This window comes from Choloepus didactylus, chromosome 4 (assembly GCF_015220235.1).
Source record: "Choloepus didactylus isolate mChoDid1 chromosome 4, mChoDid1.pri, whole genome shotgun sequence".
Taxonomy (NCBI): domain Eukaryota; kingdom Metazoa; phylum Chordata; class Mammalia; order Pilosa; family Megalonychidae; genus Choloepus; species Choloepus didactylus.
Genome location: NC_051310.1, coordinates 44,549,114 through 44,566,344, shown reverse-complemented (window position 1 = coordinate 44,566,344; position 17,231 = coordinate 44,549,114). Strand labels below are relative to the sequence as shown.

At 37.6% G+C, this 17,231-nt stretch overlaps 1 protein-coding gene and 1 non-coding gene across 8 annotated transcripts in view; both read left to right on the top strand.

Moving 5' to 3' along the window:
- Window positions 1–17,231, top strand: part of GPHN (gephyrin) — a 784,704-nt gene that overhangs the window by 284,773 nt on the left and 482,700 nt on the right. The gene's annotated exons all lie outside the window — the stretch shown is intronic.
- On the top strand, window positions 8,800–8,861 carry LOC119533567. The gene has a single exon (XR_005216691.1). It is a non-coding gene; the product is annotated as a U7 small nuclear RNA (small nuclear RNA).

Genomic DNA, 17,231 nt, shown 5'->3' with positions numbered 1-17,231 from the left:
ATTTCAGTTTTCATGTGTCCAGTAATGCCCTTTTGGGCCTTTTCTCCTCCATTATTAGATCCAGCCCAGGATCATGTAATACATTTAATTGTCATTGTCTCTTTAGTAGTTCTTTCTCTCTTTTTTAAAAAAATTGTGGATACATATATAGAACATAAACTTTCCCATCTCAGTATCTCCGAAGCTTACCATTCATTGGGGTTAATCACATTTAAAATATTGTGCTACCCTAATCACTGTCTATTACCAGAGCCTTACCATCACTCCAAACAGAAATTCTGTACACCTTACAACCTTTGGTCTACTTTATATCTGTGAATATCCATATTTGAACTATTTCATATTAATGGAATCATACAATATCTGTCCCTTTCCTTATGACTTTTTTTACCCAGCATGATGTCTTCAAGGGTGATCCATGTAGTAGCAGATATTAGAACTTCATTTCTTAACTGAATAATATTCCATTATGTGGACACAGACACACACACACACACACTCTGCATTTGTTTGTCCATTCACCTGATAATAGACATTTGAATTACTTCCACTTTTGGCTATTGTGAATAGTTCTGCTATGAACATTGGTGTACAAATATCTTTGCAAGTTCTACTTTCACTTCTTTTGGGTATATACCTTGAAGTGGGATTACCAGGGTATATGGTAGTTCTGTGTTTAAATTTTGGAGGACCTACCAGCTATTGTCTAGAGTGACTGCACCATTTTACTTTACCCCAAACGATGTGATACAATTCCTATTTCTCTGCATCCTCATCAGTATTTGTTATTTTCCATTTTTAAATCTAATCTAATTTGGTTGCATGCAATTGTCATAGTATCTATCATCTTATAATCCTTTTTATTTCTATGGCATTGGTAGTAAATGTAGCCCTGACATTTCTGATTTTATTATTTGTGTCCTCTCGTATTCTTTGACTCTAGCTAAAGGTTTATCAATTTTGTTGATCTTTTCAAAGAACCAGTTTTTGGTTTTGCTGACTCTTTCTATTGTTTTTCTGTTTTCTAGTTTGTTTTCCTCTACTCTAATATTTGTCATTTCCTTCCTTCTGTTAGCTTTGGAGTTTGCTCTTCTTTTTCTAGTTCCTCCAGGTATGAGGTTTAGTCACTGATATGAGATCGTTCTTCTTTAATGTAAGTATTTAGAGCTATAATATTCTGTTTTGGCATACCTTTGCAGAGTCCAATAAGTTTTGATATTTTGTGTTTTCATTTTCATTCACCTCTACATATTTCTTAAATTTTCTTGTGATTTATTCTTTGACCCATTGATTATTTAAAAGTGTATTGTGGTGATGCGGGGCAAGATGGCAGCCTAGGGAGGTGTGAAATTTAGTTCATCCTTTAGAGCAGCTACTAGGTAGCCAAGAACAGTCTGGACCAACGATTTTGGAGACTTCTGTGGACAGGCACACATCGTATACCTGTCTGGAATGGGTGAATGGGCTGAGATCACAACACAGAACTTTAAGTCTCCCAGGCTTGGAGGCTGGCATTTCTCCAAAATAGTCACAGCAGACTGTTTTGGAGTCACTTCCACTGGGGCAAAAGAAGCAGTCACTACTAGGAATAAGGGAAGGGGAGCTCAAGCATGCTCCATTTGTGGATTTAATTAACAGGTTTGGATTTCTGAATACAAGCTCCAGATACAGATAAACCCAGAAAAGGATGAACAGAACCTAAAGGTACCTCCTGCACAGAGATGAGGCAGGGCTGATTTAAAAAAAAAAAAAAAAAAGAAAGAGAGAGGGAGAAAACAGTCTTTTGGAGTTGGATGAGCTCAGAATACTGGAAAAGGGCTGTGCCCCAAGAAAAGGTGCACATAGAGATGGGTACCAAGTCTGGCTCTTGACTAGCGAACCAGGAGGGCTGGGGACATGCTTTTCCTAGAAAAGCATGAACAACCAACACTGAATTGAAAAGAAATAGAAGACTTTTACAAATGAATCACAAGAGAGTGAACCAGTCATCAAAATGATGGCTAAAAAACACATGAAAAAATGTTCGTCTTCACTAACTGTTGGGGAGATGCAACTCAAAACCACAATGAGATATCATCTCACACCAGTAAGAATGGCTGCCATTAACCAAACAGGAAACTACAAATGCTGAGAGGATGTGGAGAAATTGGAACTCTTATTCATTGCTGGTGGGAATGTATAATAGTACATCCACTGTGGAAGACAGTTTGGTGGTTTCTTAGAAAACTAGGCATTGAGTTTCCCTATGATCCAGCAATTTCAGTTCTTGGTATTTACCCAGAAGACCTGAAAGCAATGACATGAACAGATATTTGCACACCAATGTTCATAGCAGCATTGTTCACAGTTGCGAAGAGATGGAAACAACCTAAATGTTCTACATCAGATAAGTGGATAAACAAAATGTAGTACATACATATGATGGAATACTACACAGCAGTGAGAAGTAACAAGGTCGGGAAGCATATGACAACATGGATGAACCTTGAGGACATAATGTTGAGTGAAATAATTCAGATACAGAAGGAGAGACATTGTATGTTACCACTCATGTGAACTCTGTGAAAAATGTAAAACAGCGTTCTTATGTTGTAGAAAATAGGGGACCTAGAGATAGATAGCAGCTAGTGATGGGGGGAACGATAACGTAAAAAGAACAGATAAAATATTGAGGGAATCTTAATGATATGAGAATGCCCAGGAATGACTATAGTTTGTCAATTTTCTTGTGTTATGTTAGGAGCATATTGGAAGCAATGAATTTAGTTTAGGATATTTGTTTTTCCTATTCCTTTGTCTTGTTTTCTTTGGAAATGTCTTGTTTATTTTTTGATAAATAAAATTAATTTAAAAAAGAGAGTCAAGGAAAACTGGCTAGGTTCTATGTTTCATGGGCTTAAGAATCTGTTGAAACCTAAAATCTCTCTTCCCAGAATAATGTTCATAAGTACAAATTTTTAAATATAATTTCTAGAGCTTCCACCACCCCCCCAAAAAAGTCCATGACCAGATAGTTTCACATGCGAATTTTACCAAGCATTCAAGAAAGAATTAGTACCAGTCCTGCTCAAATGCTTCAAAAAAATTGAAGTGGTGGGGAAGGTACCTAACTCATTTTAAGAAGCCAAAATCACCCTAATACTACAAAGCCAAACAAAGGTACTACAAGAAAAGAAAATTACAGGCTAATCTCTTTAATGAATATGGATGCAAAAACCCTGAACAAATACTTGCAAATTGAATCCAGCAACATGTTAAAAGAATTATACTCCATGACCAAGTGGGTTTTATTCCAGGTATGTAAAGGTGGTTCACCTACAAGAAAATCAATTAATGCAATACACTACATTAACAAATTAAAAGGGAAAAAGCACATGACCATCTTGAGTGACACAAAAAAAGGCATTTGACAAAATTCAACATCGTTTCTTGATAAAATACTTCAAAGTATAGGAATAGAAGAAAACTTCCTCAATATGATAAAGGGAATATATGAATAACCCACAGCTAACATCACACTCAATGGGGAAAGCCTGAAAGGTTTACCTCTAAGATCAGGAACAAGATGGGGATGCCCAGTGTCACCATTGCAGATGTTAAAGTTAAGCTCCACAAAGAAATTATCTGAAAAAAATACACAGAAAGAAATGAAAAGGAATTCAAAATGGCTCACTACAGAAGATTAATTAAATAAAAAGTAGGCAGTTATGAAAGAATTCTGGCACAAAAAAGGCATAAGACATACAAAAACTAAATAGCAAAATGGCAGAAGAAAATCCTGCATTATCGATAATCATTTTAAATGTAAATGATATAAACTCTCCAGTCAAATACTTAGACTGGCAGAATAGATAAAAAAGCATGATCAAACTATATGCTGTTTACAAGAAACTCACCTTAAATTTAAATGCACAAGTAGTTTGAAAGTGAAGGGATGGAAAAAATATTCCTTGCAAATAGTAACCAAAAGAGGGCTGGGATACCTATACTAATGTCAAACAAAACAATCAATAAGTCAGAAACTTTAATGAGGTACTAAGAAGGACATCACATTCAATTAAAGTGGACAATTCAGTAAGAAATTATAAATATATATGCACCTACCAGTAGAGACTCAAGATACATGAGGTAGAGTGTAGGAGGCGGGGCAAGATGGCAGAGTGGTGAGGTCTAGGTTGTAATTACTCCTCTGGGGCAGTTGCTAGAAAGCCAGGACTGCATGGACTGTACATCGTAGAGGAACGTGGGATTGGACAGACTCCATACAACACTCGTGAAAATGTGGAACAGCTGAGATCAGCGAAATCTATAAGTTCTCCCAGCCAGGGGGCCCGTGCCCCTCCCTACCAGGCACAATCCCAAGGGAGGAGGGGCCATCCATGCTGGGAACCAGGAGGGAAAACAAAAGCTACAACCATAGATAAATTGAGAGCAGACACCCGAAAATCTGGGAGCAGTCAGTCCAGCGGAGAGTAGATAGGGCTAGCAAAAAAGAAAAAACATAGAAAACCAAATAAAAACGGAGAGTTTTTGGAGGCAGGTGAACATAATACAGAGAAGGGCAGGGCTCAAACACAGTCAGACACATATGCAGTTTCAGGGAGGGAGAGCCCTTGTCTGAAAAGCCAGCTTCTCTGCTTTCTTGATTGCTCCTTAATCACCCTCAACTCATGGTCTTTTAGCATTTCAATAGCCTATTAGATCAGGAAAGACTGTAAATAGTCCATACTCGGCCCTTCCTTTTTTTTTCTTTTCTTTTCTTTTCTTTTTTTTTTTAATTGTTTTCTCTTTTTCTAAAACAATTACCCTAAGAAGCCCACTACAGAAAGCCTCAAAGACTTGCAATTTGGGCCCAGGCAAGAGAAGAGCTAAGATATCTCTGAGACACTAAGCAATAAGTCTAGCGGTGGAGAAAATTTGCTAAACACCGTAATTTCCCAGCCCTTTTGGGAACTCAGATCCCAGAGTTTGGAATTCGTTAACTAGCTTCAGTCAGCTACATCCCAGACTGGGTTAGGGTCACCTGGGACTAAAGGCTCCCTGCCTCCTTACACTGGTGGGAGAACTGTGGGCTGGCAAGCACCACCTGCTGGCCAGCATAGGAGAAGCACAGAGTCTAAAGGCCTCACAGGAGGGTCTCATTTTCAAGAAAACTCCATACCCCCCTCCCGAGACCTGGGTCTCTCTGGACTAGGAAAATCTGACGGGCTGAAAATATCTGAGGAGATCACCACACAAAAAAGCTACATAGAGGCAGGGTAAGAAACAGAAAAACAAGAGGTGAAAAACTCTGATCAACTAATAAGAATGTAAGATAAAGGTCTAGATTAAAGAGATGAAAAAACTAATTAGAGATGTTCAAACGAAACTTCTAAGTCAAATCAACAAGTTGAAAGAAAATGGGGCAAAAGAGATGAAGGATATAAAGAAGACACTGGATGACCATAAGGAAGAATTCATAAGCTTAAAAAAACAAATGGCAAAACTTATGGGAATGAAAGGCATGATAGAAGAGATGAAAAACAAAATGGAGACATACAATAGCAGATTTGGAGATGCAGAAGAAAGCATTAGTGAACTAGAGGACCAGTCATCTGAAATCCTACACAGAAAAGAAGACACGGGGAAAAGAATGGAAAAATATGAGCAGGGTCTCAGGGAACTGAATGACAACATGAAGCACAGGAATATATGTGTTATAGGTGTCCTAGAAGGAGAAAAGGTGGGAAAAGGGACAGAAAGAATAATAGAGGAAATAATAAATGAAAATTTCCCAACTCTTTTGAAAGAAATAAAATTACAAGTCCAAGAAGTACAGCGTACCCCAAAGAGAATTGATCCTAATAGTTGTACTCCAAGACACTTACTCATGAGATTGTCCAATGTCAAAAAGAGAGAGAGAGAATTCTGAAAGCAGCAAGAGAAAAGCCATCACATACAAGGGAAGCTTGATAACACTAACTGCAGATCTCTCAGCGGAAATCATGGCGTTCAGAAGGCAGTGGTATGATATATTCAAGATACTGAGAGAGAAAAACTGCTAACGAAGAATCTTATATATGGCAAAACTGTCATCAATAATGAGGGAGAGTTTAAAATATTCTCAGAAAAAAATAGACACAGAGTTTGTGAGCAGGAGATCTCTTTACAAGAAATACTACAGGGAGTGCTACAGGCACATATGAGGAGACGAGAGAGAGTTTTGGAGAAGAATGTAGAAATGAAGATATCAGGAGATAGAAATAGAGTAAAGATTGGACATTTGATGCTGAAGGAGTACAGAATGTTCAACAAGATTGATTGTATAGAATCAGAAATGGGTAGCACAATACTGTTTGATGGTAGAATGAAATTGTAAGTACATTGAACAAAGATGACTGTGAGTACAGTTGAAAGAAAAAGGTTAGGGGCAGATAGGACATCAGAAGGAAAGATAGAATATAAAGAGAGGGACTGTATAACTTAGTGAAACCTAGAGTGGTCAATAATTGTGATTAAATGTACAAATATAAGAATGTTTTTACATGAGGGAAAACAAATATATGTTAGCATTGCAAGGTGTTAAAAATGGGATGGTATTGTGTAAAAAATACAATCAATACAGACTGGAGTCTATAGTTAACAGTAACATTGTAATATGCTTCTAGTAATTGTAACAAAATCAATATACCAAAGTGAAATGTCTATAAGAGTGGGATATAAGGCAGGGGGTATGGGATTCTTGGCGTTGGTTTTGTTTTCTGACTTTTTTATTGTATTTTGTTTTAATTTTATTTTTTCTATTGTTGCTTTTTAGTTGTCATTTTCTTCTTCTTTTTTCACCTCTTCTTTCTTTGTGGAAGAATGGAAATGTCCTCTATATATATATAGTGTTGGTGAATGCATAATTATGTGATTATACAGGGAACCATTGATTGTTTACTTAGGATGGACTGTATGGTGTGTGAATGAAACCTTCTAAAAAGTAAACAGAGGGATACAAGTGCTGGAGAAATTGGAGAAAGGGATCTTCCTAATCACCATTGGTGGGTAAGTAGAATAGTGCAGACTATCTGGATGGCAGAGTAGAGTAGTGGTTCCACAGGAAGCTAAGCATGGGGTTGCCTTATGGTCCTGCAACCCTGTTATTGGGTGTATACTTGGAAGAACTGAAAAGTGAAACACGAATGGGCATTTGCACAATGGGGTTTATGGTGGCAATAATCACTATTTGCAGTGAATGGAGGTGGCCTAAGAGTACATTGACTGATGAATGCAATGGCTAACTCTGGTGTATACATACAATGGTATATTGAGCTGCTACAAGAAGGAATGAAGTTTTGAGCTATGCAACTAGATGAATGGACATTGTGAGGGTATTATCTTGAGTGAAATTAACTGGAAATGAAAAGACAAACATTATAATGCCTCACTAACATGAACTATAACATGCAAACTTTGAGAATTGAATCACAGCATTGTTTATCAGGGGAAGGCTTATTGTAAAGATTCCTAGATTGTAACGTCTTACAGCAGCTACATCTATTCCTGAGTTGCAATGGCTATTTCTAAATTCTGAGATGCTGAGCTCTTTGTGTATAACTTGGTCGGTCCCTAGAACTTTGGGTATTTGTGTGACACTTGTGATTCAGAGCCTGAGTCCGGCAGCTATGAATATCACCATTACCTCATACAGCAAATGTTGAAGATTCTGAAAAAAGAGATCAGACTTCACTTAGAGATGTGATCAAAGTGGGCTTGGTTAGGACCCAGGTAAATTAGACAAAAGTGTAGAAGATGATATTGACAGTGTTTTAAAACTTCAACTTCTGTGTGAGACCAAAGGAAGAGATATTTATTGGGTGTAAAATCTATATTTTTTGTAACACACTACAATTTTACTTGCTTGTTCAGTTTATTCAAACACCATAATTACATGGGACTTTGACTAGGTAGTGAAATTGGGTTGTTATTTACAGGTTAGTGTGAAGCCCCAATGCATCCCACAGTAATTTGGACAGAGAATAAAAATGTATTTTCAAAATCCCCTTGAGAGACTGGGGGAAAATGTGGAAGTATTAAACTTCCCCGCCTGGGGGATTAATGATATTCTCACAAGAATTTGGGACTACCATTTTAGAAGGCTGAGCCTCCAGTCTTGAGGCTTTCCCTTATGAAGTTTGTTACTGCAAAGGAGAGGCTAAGCGTACTTAAGATTGTGCCTAAGAGTCACCCCAGAGAATTTCTTTTGTTGCTCAGATTTGGCCTCTCTTTCTAAGCCAACTCTGTAGGTAAACTCACTCCCCTACCCCCTATGTGGGATGACTCCGAGGGGTGTAAGTCTCCCTGGCAAGGTGGGACATGACTCATGGGGATGATCTTGGCCCTGCATTGTGGGTTGAGTAAACCTTCTTGAACCAAAAGGGGGAAGTGAAATGAAAAAAATAAAATTTCCATGGCTGAGAGATTGCAAATATAGTCAAGAGGTCATTCTAGAGGTTTTTGTTATGCATTATACAGGTATCCCTTTTTAGTTTTTAATGTATTGGAATAGGTAGAGGGAAATACTTGAAACCGTTGAACTGCAACCCTTTATTCTGGAAGACGATTTTATAACTATGTAGCTTACACTGTTTTACTGTGTGATTGTGAAAACTTTGTGGCTCCTACTCCCTTTATCCAGTGTATGGACAGATGATTAGAAAAATGAGGGCAAAAAGTAAAGGAATAATAGAGAAGGATGGAGATATGGGATTTTTTTTTTTAAGTTATTTTTGTTCTTTTGTGTGTGTGATAATGAAGATGTTCAAAAATTGATTGTAGTGTTACAGCTCTTTTAGAATTTGTCTAGCAGGTTTTCTGGCTTTAACTGGAAAACCCTTAAAAATTGATTGTAGTGATGAATTCACAACTATATAATGGCAATGAGAACAATTGATTGTATATTGTGGATGATTGTATAGTTTGTGAATATACCACAATAAAATTGAATAAAAAATATAAATAGAAGCACTTTGAAAGCTGCTAAAAACAGGTAAATATTAGTTTTTAGGGCTAAGAGGGCCTTTCATAGCTTAATACCAAAGCAAGATACGGTGAAGATAATTTTAATACATCGACTATTTAAAAATTATAGCAAAGCAAGCAAATAAGCAACCTCCTCCACCCTGAATGTAATGGTCAACTTACAAAAACATGTTTGGAACACATATAACAAAGAAAGTGTTATTTTCCTTTTAATGCAAAGAGTTCATATAAAGCTAAGGGGAAAAAAAGGACAACCATATTTGTCAAGCTTAAAGAAATATGTGCTAAGGAGGCAAAAAGGCTGTTCACATTACAAGCATAGTCATGAGAAAACCATATTCAGCCTTCCAATAATCAAAGAATAGCTAATCTAAAAAAAAGATACCATTTTTGATTTTTGGATTAGCACATACTAAAAACAATGCATCCAGTGTCACTAAGTGGCTAGGTAACAAAATACTGACATACACCACTGGTGAGAATATAAATTGATACCTTTTTGTTAGATAATAAGGGTCTATTTATGCAAATTGTACCCAGAAATTCTATCTCTAAGATTTTGTCATTCAAATAAATGAACAAAGATATTTTCACATCATTATAGTGTTGTTTATAATAGTATAAACTTCAGTACAATCTTAGTTTTATCAATGAGGAACTTGTTGAATAAATTTGGAAAGTCCATGCAATTGAATTTTAGACAGCCACTAAAAATAAGCATGTGGATCTACATTTAGTTTAATGAAAGATGTCCACAATATGTTCATGCCAAGACAGTAGCATTCAAAGAAATAAAATGAAACAGCTATTTCTGTACATAGAAAAACTCTGACAGAATACACCAAAATTTTAATAATGGTTATTTTCGGGTAGTTGGATTGTAATATCTTTCTACTTATTTACACATGTCTGCATTATTTGTGTTTTTTGCAATGATCATTATAATCAGAAAAAGAAAAATCACCTTTGGAGAAGGAGACGGAGTGGAATGTGACGAAAAGGGAGGATGGATGAAGAGGAGTAGTCATTTTCTGGGAGGTTTTCTTTTGCTTTGGTTTCTTCTTTTCTCTTCTGAGGATACATTGTGAAAGTTTCCTTTTTGTTTTCTCCTCTTCTATTAATTTAATTGGAGAGGTTCTGAATCCATGTATATTTAAACCAAAATTTTGTCATTTAAGAAAAATATGTAGTAAATGTGTCTACAAAAAAAAAACTGACTATACTTATTATTCCTGAAGACCCAGTATTGACCTAAATATAGTAGAATCTAGAACAGCAGACTCAAATGCCTCCAGTTGCCAGTCAGGTAGTATAAACATATGAAATGTCCTGGCATAAGACAATAAGGAGAGATAGGACCTATGTTAACTTGGAGAGTTAATGTCCTGACTGAAGGTATTCATACTTAAACAAAACTAAAAAAATAATGTAGGTGAGAAGGTGATGTCATCAAGATGGCAACATAAGACATCTACTGGGAAACTTATCCCAGAGATTCAGCATAAAAAAGAACAAATCTCACTTTCTCAGAACTCTGGAGGAAGGTAAAGACTGGAGATGGATCCCACAAACGTTGAATTGAGGAAAGAGAAAAATATCAGGTCCTGGACTGGTCAGTCCTCTTCCCTCCCCCCTCACTTGGTCCCACACAAGTTGGCAAGTGCCCAGAGGCAGCAGCCGGGACACCCACTGGGGACACAGACTATAAAATCTCTCACATCAGCAAGTTAGATCCCCATATGTATCCAGATATGGAGACCCAAGTCCACAGGGAGCCGGGAAGGACTGATGCTGCTGGGGAGAGAATACAAAAGGGCAGCAAGAAAGAGCTTCCAAAATGGAGGATTAGGGAGGGAATGGCAGAATCTACTTCTTTCCTAAAAGAAGTGTAACCAGGCAGAAACTGTCCAAATGAAACTTTTGGGGACCTTGAAGACAGGGAAGGACATTTCAAGGACCAGGTCACTGTGGGATGAAGGAACTGAGAAAACATGCGCAGAGACTATAACTCTGGCCATGGGTCCTGCCGCCCATCCCACACCGGAGGGAAGCAGAAGCTGGAGACTTGAGCCTTGCTTGCAGGACTGCTCTGGACTGGGGTGGCTGCAGTAATCCATTCGAATTACAGAGATGGATACAGCCCAACACTGAGCCAGATATTGGTTGGCAAAGCAAGAGCACAAGAACCCCACAGTTTCAGCCCCTCCTGGTCAGATGGTCAGACACTGCAGGGCTCCACGAGTTAAACACCTTATGAGGACTAATAAGTAATTGGTGCCTTCTGCTGGGCAGGCTGGAAAGTGCAGGTGGGGAAAGCAGGACTTTCTGGAGCCTCTCCAGACCCTATCCCATGCCCTTCAGAGCTGGTCTGCGCCCCCTGCATAGGTACCTGGCCATGTTTTGGCTGGGATATACAAACCAACTGTTAAAGCAGTGCCCTAATACAAACCTAGGCAACAACTGAATCCTAGATGAGAGAGAAACTGAACTTTAGAATAGACCCATTTAGAAAATCAAATGAACAGATACCCCCCAAAAAATCACAAGGCATACTAAAGCCCAGGAAGTTATGGCCCAGTCAAAGGAACAAACTAGAAAGTCAATGAGATGCAGAATTTGGCACAGCTAATCAAAGATGTTCAACCATATCTCCTAACTAAATCGATTTAAAGAAATGAAGGAAAATATGCATAAAGAGATAAAGGATGTTAAGAAGATGCTAGGAGGGCATAAAGAAGAATTTGAAAGAATACATTGAATATTAACAGACATCATGGAAATAAAAGACTACAGATAAAATTTAAAATACACTAGAGACAACAGCAGATTTGATGAGGTAGAAGAAAGGATCAGTGAGCTAGAAGACAAACAGACAAAAGAGCAAATAGAGAAAAAAAATGGAAACAATTGAGCCAGGGTCTCAGGGAAATGACTGACCATGTACAACACACAAACATACACATCATGGGTGTCCCAGAAGTGGGAGAGAAGGAAAAAGGGCGAAAGAGTTTTTTAGGAAATAATGGCTGAAAATTTCCCTACCCTTATAAAAGACATAAATATGCAAATCCAAGATGTCAAATGTACTCCAAACAGAATAAGTCCAAATAGACCCTGTGCCAGTTTGAATGTATTATGTCCCCCCAAACGCCATTATCTTTGTTGTAATCTTGTGTGGGCAGATGTTCTCAGTGTTGGTTAGATTGTAGTTAAGTGTTTCTTTGGAATGTGCCCCACCCAGCTGTGGATGATGACTCTAATTGGATAATTTCCATGGAGGTGTTGCTTGCCCATTTGGGGTGGGTCTAAGTTGAGTCACTGGATCCATATAAATGAGCTGATGGACAGAGGGAACTCAGTGCAGCTGAGAGTGACATTTTGAAGAGGAGCTACAGCCAAGAGGGACACTTTGAAGAAAGCACAGGAGCTGCAGATGAGAGACAGTTTGAAGATGGCTGTTGAAAGCAGACTCTTGCTCCAGAGAACCTGAGAGAGGACAAATATCCCAAGTGCAACTAAGAGGGATATTTTTGAGGAACTGCAGCCTAGAGAGGAACGTCCTGGGAGAAAGCCATTTTGAAACCAGAACTTTGGAGCAGACACCAGCCACATGCCTTCCCATTTAACAGAGGTTTTCCAGACACCACTGGCCATCCTCTAGTGAAGGTACCCGATTGCTGATGTGTTACCTTGGACACTTTATGGCCTTAAGACTGTAACTGTGTAACCAAATAAACCCCCTTTATAAAAGCCAATCCATCTCTGGTGTTTTGCATTCTGGCAGCATTAGCAAATTAGAACACCACCCCACCACCAACACCTTGCATTGGTGTGGAACATTTGTTAGAATTGATGATAGCACTTTTATTACAATTTTACTATTATTTTAAAAGCAGTTGCCTTTCTTACGATTGATGAAAGGTTATTAAAATAGTAGTATTAATTATTGTCCATGGTTTATATTTGCTGTATTTTCCCAATATATCACCCTATTATTAACATCTTATGTTACTCTCCTATATGTGTTATAATTCAGGAAAGAACATTCTTAGACTTGTATTACTAACAATAGTATACCATCTACAATAAGGTTCACTGTGTTGTACAGTCAAGAATGTTTATCCAGAATAAAATATAGCATATTTCGCATATCCAGATCAAACATAGCATATACCACCCAAAGTTGCCCCCTTTAAACACATTCATCTATATAATTCAGTGCTGTTAATTACATTCAAAATGATGTACTGCCATTACCACCATCCATTTCTAACCCTTTACAATCACCCTAAATAGAAATTCTGTACAAATTAAGCATCAACTCCCCATTCTTTTACCCCAGTCTGTTCACTGGTAACCAATATTCTAGATTCTAACTCTTTGAGTTTGCTTATTCTAATTAGCTCATATCAGGGAGATCTTACAATATTGGTCCTTTCGTGTTTGGCTTATTTCACTCAGCATAAAGTCCTCAAGATTCATTCATGTTGTCACAAGCATAAGGACTTCATTCCTTTTTGTGGCTGAGTAATATTCCAGTATTCAATTCATATCCAGTATCAGGAAATATGCCTTTTTCTTGTTCAATTGTATTCTGACTCTTTTAGGAATTAAAGAGTAGAGTTGTATATTGAGGATACAGTACTACTGAGTTTTGCATTTAACTTGTTAGTTGCCTTTAGTGATACTCTTCATTTCTTCACACGACTCCAAGCCCCTCTCTCCTATCTTTTCCTTTCAACCTGCAGAACTCCTGTTAGTAATTCTTATAAGGCAGGTCTTTTGTTCATGATCTTTCTGTTTCTGTTTATCTGTGAATATTTTAAACTCTCCCTCATTTCTGAAGGAAAGTTTTGCTTGATAAAGAATTTTTGGCTGGCAGGTTTTCTCTTTAAGCACCTTAAATATATCATGCCACTGCCTTCTTGACTGCATGATTTCTGATGAGAAATCGGAATTTAAGTCTTATTGAGGATCCCTTGTATGTGACGAATTGGTTTTCTCTTGCTGCTTTCAGAATTCTCTCTTTGTCTTTGGAATTTGACATTCTGATTATAATGTGTCTCACAGTAAGTCTATTAGAATTTATTCTGTTTGGAATATGTTGTGCTTCTTGAACATGTGTATTTATGTCTTTCATAAGAGTTGGGAAATTTTTGGCCATTATTTCTTCAAATATTCTTTCTGCTCCTTTTCCCTTCTCTCCTCCTCCTGGGACATGCTTGATGCCTATGTTTGTGTGTTTTGTCCTGTCACTCAACTCCTTGAGACACTGTTCAATTTTTTCTATTCTTTTCTCTATCTGTTCTTCTGACTGTATAATTTCAATTGTCCCATCATCTAGTTTTCTGTTTCTTTCTTGTGCCCATTCAAATCTGCAGTTATATACCTTTAATATGTTTTTAATCTCTTCTATTGTGCCTTTTATTCCCATAAGTTCTGTAAAGTTCTGTATATACTTTCAAGTTCTTTATTCTTACACATTGTGTAAAATAAATGTCATTTATCTCTTTATGTATATATTCCATTGTCTCCTTGAATTGATTTAGATTTGTTTGAACTTCTTTAATTAGTTGTTTCATACTGTATTTCTCCTGAAGTTTTCAGTTGCTCCCTTGACTGAACCATATCATCCTGTTTTTTTAGTATTCCCTGTAATTTTTTTTCTTCTGATGTTGAGGCATCTGATTATCTTTATGTGCTAACTCTGAAGGTCAGTTTTTCCCTCTTTTCTAGGGTTCTATTGTTGATTGACTTTGTGTTAAGGCTCTTTTTTGACATTTGGTCCAACTTATCAAGACCTTTAGAGTAGCATGTGTTTTATCAGATTTTCTCAACTATTCTTCATCCGATTTGTTCTCCAGATATGTGGTACAATTTCTAAGGCTGTACTTTTTGTGTAATTGTTTCACATCCAGACAAACGCTTTCTTTCTTGTTCCTTCTTCAGGAATCTTAATCTGTTCTGTTTATTTTTGTGCAGAATTTTCTCCCCAGCTCCTATGATTTGTTTAAATTCTCTCCCTCACTCAGTGTCCCGTTTTCCTTACACTTTTCAGGTCTCGGACCCTCCTGTCTTAACAGCAGTTCAGTTTAGAGGCCCCGTTTCTCCCTCTCTCTCTCTCTTTCTCTCTCTCTCTCTCTCTCTCTCTCTCTCTCTCTCTCTGTGTGTGTCTCTCTGTCTCTCTCTCTGTCTCTCTCTCTCGCTCTTGCTCTCGCTCTCCCTCCCTCCCCCCCTCCCTCTCTCCGTTTCCCTCTCTCTCTCCCTCCCTCCCCCCCCATCTCTTTGAGGCTTTTCTGGTTTCTTCCCTGTTAGGATATCCTGCCCTGGGGAGCTAGATGGGGGTCAATCCAGAAAGGTAGGTCACTCTAGAAAAGTCCTTTTTACATTTAACTTGTCCAGCCAGAAGAAACTGGATTGAGTGAGGGCACAAGGCTTCTTACCAGTCATTCTATTGTTATCTCCTCCCCACCACCCCCACCAAGGGTGCTTTTATATGCAGCACTCCTCAGCGGCTTGTGTTCCACCCCAGGTCTTGGTAGACTTGGGTCCCTGTGCCTCTGCCTGGAGCATAAGTGCCTCTATAATCCCTGTCCCTGGTGCAAGGTGGAGAGATCCAGGCTGCTGCCTCTGAGCAACTCCCAAGCTGCACGGGACTGAGTAAGGGGGTAGAAAGAGGACTGGCAGTCTGGGAGAAAGTTTCCTACCTAATATTTTTCTTTTTCTTTGATTCAACATCTGAGGGGTCCTTCTCCAGTCTCTACCGTCCCCAGAATTCTAAGCAAGTGGGATTTGTCCTTTTATTTGGTGAATCATTTGTGAGGATTTTTTCAGGGGATATCTTAAAATTGCCATGCTGACAACAACATCCTCTAGTGTATTTCTAATTGAGCAGCTCCCATCCTTTCTCCGGTGCTGTCAGTCTCATAGCAATGCAGCTGCTCACATATGTTCTTGATCAACATGACTCCAGTTGCAATACGATGACTGCACCCTGTAACCAGCTCTTACTGGAGGACGTGAGAGCAAAGAGAGTGCCACCACTTTGGAGGAGAGGCCATGCAGTTTAGATTCCTCAATTCAAATTGTTATTTCTTTATTTAGGACTCTTGCATCTATATTTAAAAGAGAGATTAGCCTGGTTTTGATACTGGGTTGATGCTAGTTTTATAGAATACATTGTAGAGTTTGCTGTCTTTTTTTGTGCTCTAGAAGTGTTTCGATAACAGGCATTATCTGTTGATTGTTTTATAAAACTCACCTGTAAAAACCATCTGGCTTCTTATTTTTAGGAGTGGATTTTGCCTATGTTCAATCTCCTCTTCATTATTAGCCTCATTTTTATTTTTGTCACTACATTCTGTATCAAATTTTATAGTTCATAGTCTCCTCGAAAATCTTTCATTTTCTTTGCCTTTTTCAAATTTGTCAGCATAATGGATTATTGAATAATTTCATATTTTGTGTCTTTTTCTTTTAATATTACCTTATTTCCTCATGGTACTAATTGGGTGCTAAAAACATTTGAATCTTTGAAAATATTACTTCAATGCAATAATTTATATAACTTTATTTTTGGACATTTAGGTTGTTTCCAATTGATTAGGAGATATTCCAAATTTATATAACTATCTAGAAATAAAATCCAGCAGATATGACTTCTAATTCAGTGTTCTTTCAACTATAACACAGTATTTCCATATCATGTTTGTATGTCCATAATAAGAATAGAATATATATAAATGGAAAATACATGTAATTGAAAGTCATTTTTATTGAGAAATTCAATAGAGTTGAACTTTCAAAATAGAGAAAATAAACTGAAAATAAAATTTTATTCAAAAACAAATTACATTTAGTTCCTTATCAGTCTTATTCATAATAAGATAATCATCATATCTAGGTAAGATCTTACTCATTATAATTATACAAATGATCAAATACTGTTTCAAAAATGATCAAATACTGTTTCAATTGTTTCTTAATTTAGATAATCAGTTTTTATAGCACTTAGACATTATAAGGTATTTCGGTTTGCTAATGCTGCTGTTTTGCAGAACACCGGAAATTGATTAGCTTTTATAAAGGGGGGTTATTTGGTTACGAAGTTACAGTCTTAAGGTCATAAAGTGTCCAAGGTAAGGAAGGTGTTAACAATAGGGTACCTTCACTGAAGGATGACCATTGGTGTCCGGAAAACCTCTTAACTCGGAAGGCACATGGCT